The sequence below is a fragment of the Eptatretus burgeri genome, chromosome 3 (assembly GCF_056783735.1).
Source record: "Eptatretus burgeri isolate ZD-2024b chromosome 3, Ebu_testis_v1, whole genome shotgun sequence".
NCBI lineage: Eukaryota > Metazoa > Chordata > Myxini > Myxiniformes > Myxinidae > Eptatretus > Eptatretus burgeri.
In genome coordinates this window covers 39,272,882-39,282,683 of record NC_140963.1, presented here as the reverse complement: position 1 = coordinate 39,282,683, position 9,802 = coordinate 39,272,882, and the positions used below count along the sequence as shown (strand labels likewise).

General features: G+C 46.3%; 1 pseudogene; it reads right to left on the bottom strand.

Moving 5' to 3' along the window:
- Positions 1 to 251: 251 nt before the first annotated feature.
- Positions 252 to 4,635, bottom strand: LOC147029734 (uncharacterized; annotated as a pseudogene).
- Between the last annotated feature and the right edge of the window lie 5,167 nt (positions 4,636 to 9,802).

Sequence of the window (9,802 nt, the reverse complement as noted above, 5' to 3'; positions counted from 1 at the left end):
AGATTTTGGTTTGCGCTGTATGATACCATGGCCAGCAATAAGAACTACTGGTCATCACCGCCCTCATTATTAACGCACCCGCCTTCGCATTTGCAGATGGCCGTGCATCGGACACCGGCGCGGTTGCATTTGCACCTTCCTGTGCATGCCTTGAGGCAGTCACAGTGCAAGAGAATGGCACATGCCACTGAAGCATCGCTGAGTGTGGTCCATAGAGGTTGCCATGTACTGGTGCCATCTTTGTGCCAGCCTCATTCACTGAAGTCAGGAATTTTCTGCTGGACCGAGGTGGCCTGACTCCAGTAGAAACTCGCCTGTAGTAGTGCTCGCTTCACATGCTGGAACAGCGCGGCTTGGGTAGGTGGAATGTTTTCCAGCGATCTACTTCCAGTGGTGAAGAGGCGATGCCTGGCTGAGTCGACACCAGCTGCACCACACCCTTTGCTGTACATGATTACGACGAAGCGTTCAATACGTTGCATGTGCACGGACTCGAGAGTGAAGAGATCAGGGTCGCTCGAGAGAGCCACTAGTGTATCGGTGAGGTCCGGTATGCTTATCCAGGCTGCCCAAGTGGTCTTCTTGCCACATCCAAGAAACTGTGATGTCGTGTCACACCCCGTTAGGCTGTGGAAGAGGGGTAGTGCCAAGGACTTTGATGGACCGAGATAGGAGCTGATGGTATGGACTGGAATGTCATGTACTTTTTACCTGTACCAAAGCCCACCCAGAGCTCTGATAGGCCGAGTATCTCGAAAAACCTGATTGCCAAAACCACGACATCGCTGTCCACCGTGTGAACATAGGCTGTTGTATAACCCTGCTCTGCGGCATGTGCCAGATGCAGGAGGATCCTGGTGTCCACCTCGGAATAGTTGCACGGCTGAAGTGTTGTGAGGTCTCACTGCTTGTTGGAGAGCACGGTCTGGAAGCGGGTACTCAGGAGGAGCTTTCCACCCATGTCAGTCTTGGAGATCTGTGTGCTGATGAATGAGAATAGCTCCTTTTTGTTCTCCTCACTTTTTAGGAAGCCACTGTTCCATTCATGCTTTGGGATTGGAGTGCTGCCATCGCCGATTCTTGTCCGTGGGCCCTTCCCACGTCGTAGCTGCGTGAGAGCTTTGAGGTTATTCTCCTCGGGGTAATTATGCCATACAGCATCAATGCGTTGGGTACCACTCTTCATTTGGGCCTCCAAAAATGGTACAATGTGGAGCGGCACATACTCGCTGAATGTCTTTGCTGTTGTGGGGTGCACTATGTGGATCACTGCTGCCATATCCAACACCACGACCGTGGCTTGTTTGGCAGCAGCTGCGCGGCCAGTGGGTGCATTGAGGCATTGAAGAATGTCGGACTTCATCCCAGATCGCAGCGACCCTCGATCCGCTAGGCTCGGTGGCTCTCTCTGATTTTCGAACCGAAAGAAATCTGTCATGTCGGCATTGGGACGGGACTGGAGTGAGAGGAAAAGTTGCGTGATTAAGGTCATGTTCTGCCTCTGTATGCAACTGTCCTTGCCTTTTTTCTTGGGGTCAGGTCAGTTGGCGAAGGTTAGCATGTTGTTCCGCTTGATGGTATCAGATACTGGTACTGAAGCCTTTTCCCATCTTTCAATGACGTATGTTTCATGAAGGGCTTGGCCAGCTTCATGGATTTGAGATAGAGAATTAGCGACGGCCTGTTCCATGACATTCTGTGTATCAAGTGCTACAAGCTCCTGACTTGTAGCAAGGAAAGGGTTGCCCAGCTGTTCAACCACCTTGATAAACGATAGTATATCCTTTTGAAACTTCACTTGCAAGCTGTGTCCTTCCTCATGATGAGCGGTGGATGACGATGGTTGGTCGAGGATGGCCTCAAACTCCCTAACTATCCGTGCACAGTCAGGTCCAGCCAGCATAAACGGTGTAAGGGCCTCGGGGTTCTCATAGAGTCCAACAGCTCCGCCATGCATCTGAAGGGTTTTGTTGGACTGTTCATGAGATTGGTCCTTGCCCATGAGGCTAAACTTTCTAGCTGATTTCTGCACAACAAAATTGCCCTTCATGAATTCAGCATGTACTTGAGGGTGTTTCTCGGCTAGCTCGACCATGTCACGTACATGTACCGGCAGCCAACGCGCGTAGTTCGTATGGTTCAGGGCATGAAACCAGCCGCAGAGTTCATCACATGCTTGCACATATAGTGGAAAGTCCCCCTCCCGCAAGGACCGAACAAATCGAGCCATCAGCAGCTCCAGGCCGATTATGGTTGACCAGAACTTGAACAGGGGTAGAGAACAGGGGTAGAGAACAGGGGTAGAGAACAGGGGTAGAGTTGATTCCACATATCGAATGACTCAGGTGGGCCCATTACATTCTCGCAATACTCCGAGTAGGCGGCCTGGTTGAGCAGGTAAAGCGACATGAAGGAGACTTGATGGGCGTACCTGTGCGCTTGATGTGATGCTCATTGAGCGCAGACTGTGTGCGTCCAGATGTCAGGACCTCGGCCTGAGAAAGGATGGTGGCCCACCCTCAGTCACGCAGCAAGTTGCCTATCATAAGATGCATCTTGTCTTCGATGTGTAGTGCGCCCATCATAGCAACCAGCTTATCTTCTCCCAAAGCGTCGGCCGTCAGGGTATTGCCATTGGATGAGTTTGATGAGAGCATACAGTGGCTGATCTGCACCGAGAACACTGATCTGGCCCGGGTTGAGGAACTTAGTGCCCTGCATCGTCAGCTCCATCGCGTGCTTCATTGAAGATGCGGATGCGGCCTTGTCTGGGAAGAGCGGATAGATGCTGATCTCGGCAGGGGGTTTCACCGACTCATCGCTTGCTAGCAACGAGTTGTATCCTGACCAGGTGATGGCATCACCCTCTGCAATCATGCCTTGCTTCAGCACCCTGGTGATGTGTGCCATCCACGCCTCATCCTTGACCTTGGCACCTCGCACATCATGGGGTGGTCTGACTTCGCTGTCGCCGAGTCTGGGTGCAAAGACATCTGTTTGAGTGAGTTCAACTGGGGTCTGGATCACGTACGAGTCTGGTAGCTTTGGAGTTGACATGTCAGAGGGGTCAAGCTTGATGGGAGCCCGCTTCACTCCAGGGTTCTCGTGCGAGAGATGGTTGGTCACGCTCAGGGCATATCCGTGGAACTCATCCAGTGAGACATTACCCTGAGCCTTGCTATCTATATTATCCACACCGTGGGTGGTGAAGACATTGAGACGACTGTTGGTGGGTACCACCACCCCATCCTGAGAATGGCGAGCACACACCGCAAGCGCAACACCTCGCTTAACTTCCATGATGCGATTGTACGATACCGAGATGCCCTGTTCGTGGTCAATCCCAATCTGTTTTTTGTCCCGTCCACGTCCGTGCAGCTTGAGGCCATGATACAGGGGGGAGGGGGTTTCTCGCTCCTTGTTGTAGCGTACTACAGCCGTCTTGACTGCATGGTGCGTACCCTTACTAGTATTGTAGATAAGTAGTTGTGAAATGTTGCATGCGATCTTCTCCCTTGTATCCAGATTGGAGTCACCACCGATCTTCTCACGTCCATGAAGAGCCGATGGGCTCCGGAGCACTGTGTTGAAGAAACTCCTCATCTCCTCATTTACTGGAGCCGTGAGGCAGTTAGGGGGGAAGGAGCCATCGAAAGGTTCTTGACTCTGTAGACAAAACTTGTGCATCGTCACGGCAGCCTGCATGAACATAAGTGCATCCTCTTGACCAATTTGTGACATATATCTTGGCAAGCTCATCTGCCACCTTCAATTTGTGAGATATGTAAATGTCCTTCCTGCCTTCATTCCCCTTGGAAAGCTCATCCCATTCAGGTAGGAAGTTGAGAAGGTGATCCTTGAATCGAGTTGAGTGTGGCTCTTTTTTATCTCTGCATGGGTGACCTTGCTTACTCATAACCTTTTGATACATCTCGCGTAGCTCTGAGAGCTTGAATAAGGTGGTGTCCGAATGTTCGATAAGGGTTATAATTTGAGCGCAGATGATGGGATCGAACGGCGGAGGTGCGGGACCAACCGATTCTAGTCGCTCGGCAGCGCGAGTGGAGTCTCGCAAACGTACATAACACTGATGATGATAATAGGCATCAGCTGCATGCGCATCAGACGCTACGGCAACCAGTCTGCCAAGTAAATTAAAGTTTTTCTTGGTCTTTGCCCAACTCTTCAGCTTGGCATCTATGACATCAGTTACTACCTTGTGGAGCTTGGCCTGGCCCACCCCCTCACAGATTATACAACACATGATATTGGCCTGAGGCTAAAATTTCCCAGATGACCTGAGTTTTTATGGACTTTTCTGAGGGCCAGCTTCTCTATCTAGCTTCTCTCTCTCCCGTTTGACTCGAGAACTACTACAATAACTCCTGCACGTTTTGTGATACCAAGCCTTATGCGATTTAAGAGTTGCTGCAATACCTGAGCCATCATTCAACTGACTAATCGTGACATTGATACCAGAAGGAAGATTGTTGGCATTGATAGCATTTTGAAGTCTTTGAGATTTCTCTCAAGTGATACAAGTCCCTCCTCCTTAGGTGTTTGCAAGGCTTGTTCAGTTTTGTCCGATTGACAAAGACAACAGAGTCCCGAGTTCATAATTTCGGTAGAAGACATAGCTTGACACTCATGTATTACTAGTCCATTATAATATTATGTAGACTCGTCATCGCGATGAACTTTCATCTTGGGTGTCTCGTGAGATAGGGTAGACGTCAGCTCCGAATGGCATCAGGCACCACTGCCGCTGCTGGAAATGTTGATGATCACAGACTTGGTATTATCTGAAAAATATTCAACGTAAAAATAAACCAAAAAGGATATGACATACAACTCAAAATTTGTAAACAGTTTTAAAAATACACTCAATTTAGAATGATCTACCTACACTGAGCTATGTCATTGTCTAATACCGGAAACTTTAATTAACTGCATGCGACATCACCTAACAAAATAGGAAAATTGGTTAGCATTTAGGATGTCATGCGAAATACACACATCCTGTGGAGAAGATCTCAACTTGTGTGACATACAGCTAATAATGGGAAAGGATTTAGGCTACTAAATTGAAATACAGTCGGCAGATAAAAACAACAAAACAATCAATCAATACCTGGTAGCTATATTTCAAAAGCTAATAAGAAATTTTAATTGTAGGCTGCACATGGCTGCTACTGGAAGGAAGTGAATGTTTATTATTTTATATCCAGAGAAGTGCAGGAGCAAATATATATATATATATATATATATATATATATATATATATATATATATATATATATATATATATATATATATATATATATATATATATATATATATATATATATGGGCACTTTCACAGTAAAAGTTGAGTTGGGGTGGTTCGGAACGTCTGTTTATTAAGTGGGTGGGCTATTTTACCATTAACTGGTGTCATCTACTATTTCTCATAATATATGAGTTTACAGGAGCTCGTAAAATAACAGAAACAAATGGCATATTTTGACTTTTCTACCCTAATACTAGTATTTAATGGGTAAATATTTTGAAGTTTTAATATTTTTGGGGATCTGGGATGACGCACCAGAAACACCGGGTTTGACCCCATAATGACCTGTAGGGTGACCTTGAGGGGTGACCTTGACCTCAAATCATTGAAATAAGACTAGTATCAGATTCCCATACCCCACAAACCCCTAAAACGTGGTATTATTCATGATTCTAGCCCTTTTGGATTTATAACTAGATTTACCTCTAACCCGAGTGGCGGCCATATTGGATTTGACCAATATGGAGGCCCCGGGGCGCGCCCATCTTGGCACCCGTCAAAAATCGAAAAAGTATGGTATGGGTGATATCTGGGCCAAAATTGGTGCTTTTGGAAGAATGTGAACCAAACGGCCCCTTTTATGCCCTAACAGCCCTGACTATCAAACAACTTTTTGAATCCGTTCTCAGAAAGGTGCAGCTCTGATAGAAATGTCGAGGATCGAGATTTGTGGAGAGATCTTGCTCATGATGGCTATCCCTCATTACATGCGCTCGGGCCCAAAAAATAAATGTTTGGTTTAATGGTAACATGATACTCAATGAAGGAGTTAGGTAGGTAGGGATTTTTTTGTTGTTTTTGACGTGTTTAAATGGAAGCAGTACAGCATTTCTGATTCTACATCTTTCCAACCAGTATGTGTATGTTGATAGTTGAAAAGATATAGAATCATGAACTATAACATGTCCATCGTGATATACAAAATTAGGGGTAAAACAGTATTGTGTACACAAATCAGAGGTTTAAATGACACCAATTTAGTATGTCTGTAAGGTTTCCGTACAATGGTGAAACTGGTCTCAGTAGTAATAAAGACAGCATATCATTAACATGGCTCAACAGGACATATGAAGGAATTGAAGAATACTAATCTCCCACTCATCATCCCTGAAAATCTTGTATATTCAGACATTAGACCCTTTGCAGTTGACAAAAATCCTACATTACACCCTTTGGGGGCATCTATGGATGTGTGTTGTGGGTTGTGGGTTATGCAATGTTTTGAAAACTGAGATAATAAGATCTTACAATTTTTCATACGTTGTAACAAAACTGGCTTAAATAATTTTCAAGAAAATCATTTCCACTTCGTTTTCGATTTTAGAACTGTGGTCAAATAAGCTTCTTTTTCCTCTTCATCTTCTTCTTCACAACACACCTTTTCGATTTTTTTAGTGGTTGTCGTTTTTCACTCGACATAAGTACGGTATGTCAAATGTAGACCTCTTGGGTCTGACATCTTGTGTGTCTTGGTGACCACATCGGCACTTTAAGTGAAAAAAAACGAACACCAAATGTCTGCACGGCAGCCATGACTTCTGCCAAAGTCGGGAATACCAATCCAGCATCCATTTTCCGACTTTGAACAAAACACCATCAATGTGTCCCAGGTGGGCTGTGCAATGTTTTTAAAATGTCGCTAAAACTTTGACCCCTTAACTGAAATATACAGCTGCTGATTTTCTCTGTTGAAACCACAGCGATCAACAGTGGCATAGTTATGCCATACACAACGGACATAAAATGGCCACCCGGAAGTCAACCCTCGCAAAAAAACAAAATTTGGAAAGGTCGGATTACTGGAAACTCGACATTTTGTTTTTTTAGGCCGAGTGCTATCAACGGCAATGTGTTGTATGATTAGAGGAATGTGGAGCAGTGATCCTCTGGACATCATACTGTTGCGGGGCCAGTTATCGGTGGTGAGCACGACCGCTAGAGGGAGCAGTAGAGTCTGCTCCACCGAACACACCGGAATTGAGGTCGTGACTCTCGGATAAGTCCGAAAGGCATGGGTCCCTTACTGGACCATGAATCACCAATAATTCGACCGCGTCAATTGCCAAACTTCAATATACCTAATTACCCACGCGGCAAAGCTACCGGGGAATTCACACCCTCGACGGACCTCGAGCGGAATGAGCCGTTACCGTGCCCGAACCGTGTGTAACCCGAGCGGAGGTCACCAAGCCCCATCAGTCCAAATGAACAATTTACAGCCTCGCTATTTCTCAAACCCGCACCATGCAAAGCCAATTAAAGAAACACAGAAACGAGCTGGAACATTTAACAAAAGGGGTATTTATTTATAATAGGGCAGGGAAGCACGCAAGAAGGCAGAGTTAACTGAAGAAAAGGAATGCAATGTACAGGCAAAGGAAAGCACTTACACAATTCTACTTAACAGATGTGGCCCACAGAGGCGCGCGCGCACACACACACACACACACACACACACACACACACACACACACACACACACACACACACACACACACACACACACACACACACACACACACACACACACACACACACACACAATGGACCCGTGGGTCTTTTCTCGGTAGAGCCAGGTACCTCCCCGCCTCGTGCGGTTTCACTGACTCGAACCCACGACCCGAAGTCCACGGCCCACGAACGGGACCAAGCCACACTTGCAACTGTCTCAGACCGCTCCAGCCACCACCACGACCACGACCTTCTGCAGAACTCGATCGCCACGATCCTCGCCTGCCCAACTCTCCTCCAGACAACCACTCGACTCTTCCTTTGAGGATGTAGGGGCTTCTTCTCCCCACCACTCGCCTCCTGATTGGGCGGTGAGTTGTCAGGCGACTCGTGGTGGCCTTCCGATTGGTTGGGGCGTGCATGTGGTGCTCGCCCTCCGCTCATTAGCCGGGGTGTCGTGGGAAAGTCGCCCTCTGTGCGTGATTGGACAAGGCGTGGAGTCGGAGCTGAGGTGATGAAAATCTCTGCCCACGTACGTGGTCGAACGCACGTGGGCAATGGCGTCGGTGTGTGAAGTGAAGGAGATTTGTTGTAAAAGAAACTTTGCAGCGCACACATGTAATTCCCGTTCAACACAGGTCGGGGGCCCTAACTATAAAACATACTTATCGAGATAACTAAACTTGGGGACTGCTGTCTGTCTGCGTGCACACGGCTTCCAGATTTGTAACAATACTACTTGGCACGAAACCTGTACCAAACTGTGTGGATCGAAATTTGAGTTTTGAGTGTTATTTGCAGGTCATTCTGAAGAGATCGTGCTGTGGGAAAGGGCAGTCACTTCTGGCAACAGTGACAAGATAACAATCCTCATGAAGGGTCGTAGCCCTTAAGTGACCAAAAAAAAAGGTCTATCCATGAACTGTCCAGTTTGATGGTATCGCGTCAGTGCCCTAGAAATTACACAGCAATGAACATTGTATTGGGAAGCAATGGCAGTTTGAGTCATCCCTCCTTGAACCATCCTGATGGCGTAAACCAAATCCAAATTTATAAAGGCTATTGACGTGGGTCGTGTGCAGACAGGTACGTGGATTCTGCAGGAGACGTGATTTGCAAGTAAATTTCTGGGATCACTCAGTTCAGGCGGGGATAATTGTAACATTACATATTATGGCAGGTACAGTTTTCTAATTGGGTTTATTTCCTCAAAAGCCAAGGTTTGCATGCACATGACAAAATTATCTAAACTATAAATCCATATTTTATTCCACAGTTTAAAAGTTATTGCTTAATTATTGTTTTTACGAGGGGTATATTTTGCATAGTTTGCCAAATCAAGCGTTAACGGAAGGGGATGTGCCGGACCAATGGACAGGCTTCTCTCTCCTGGACTATTTTCTCCATTAAGATTACTTACAGATTGATCAAATGCAGCGTTATTCCAATTTGCTGGTCCACTTTTCCAGGTAACATGCTCCAAGAGCTGGTGGATAAATATAAGATATGGGCAGGCGGTCGTGGAGAGGGAGAGGAGATGTTCATCAGCAATCATTCTTGAGAAAAGACGTGATCTTGAACTCTTCAGGAACTGAAAATATCAAATTTATCTTTTCTCTCTCCCTCAATGACTCATCACCAACTCTACCTACTCCCTCCCCATCACCCAGAGCCATCACATCCCCCACAATACACTTATATCTTTTGGCTTGTTTGGGTGATTTTCCCAATTATATTCAAGCGTTCTTATCAAGTTGCATTTTGATTGATTGCACAGTCTGTTGGTTGTAATTTTAGATGCTCGAGGTTTTTTAAAATTACACAACTCCTTCCTCAATGCAATCTCAATCCACTCTTTGTGACTGCATAAAGGACATTTCAACCCATCGACCGTGACCATGTATAGAGGTCGCTGACTTGTCTGTCTCTGGGAAAGCCAACGGTTACTGAAGATTAAAGAGACGTGCCACGAGGCGTTGTTGTTGAGTTGTGTTCTTGTCAAACACAAAGTTATTCCAGGGC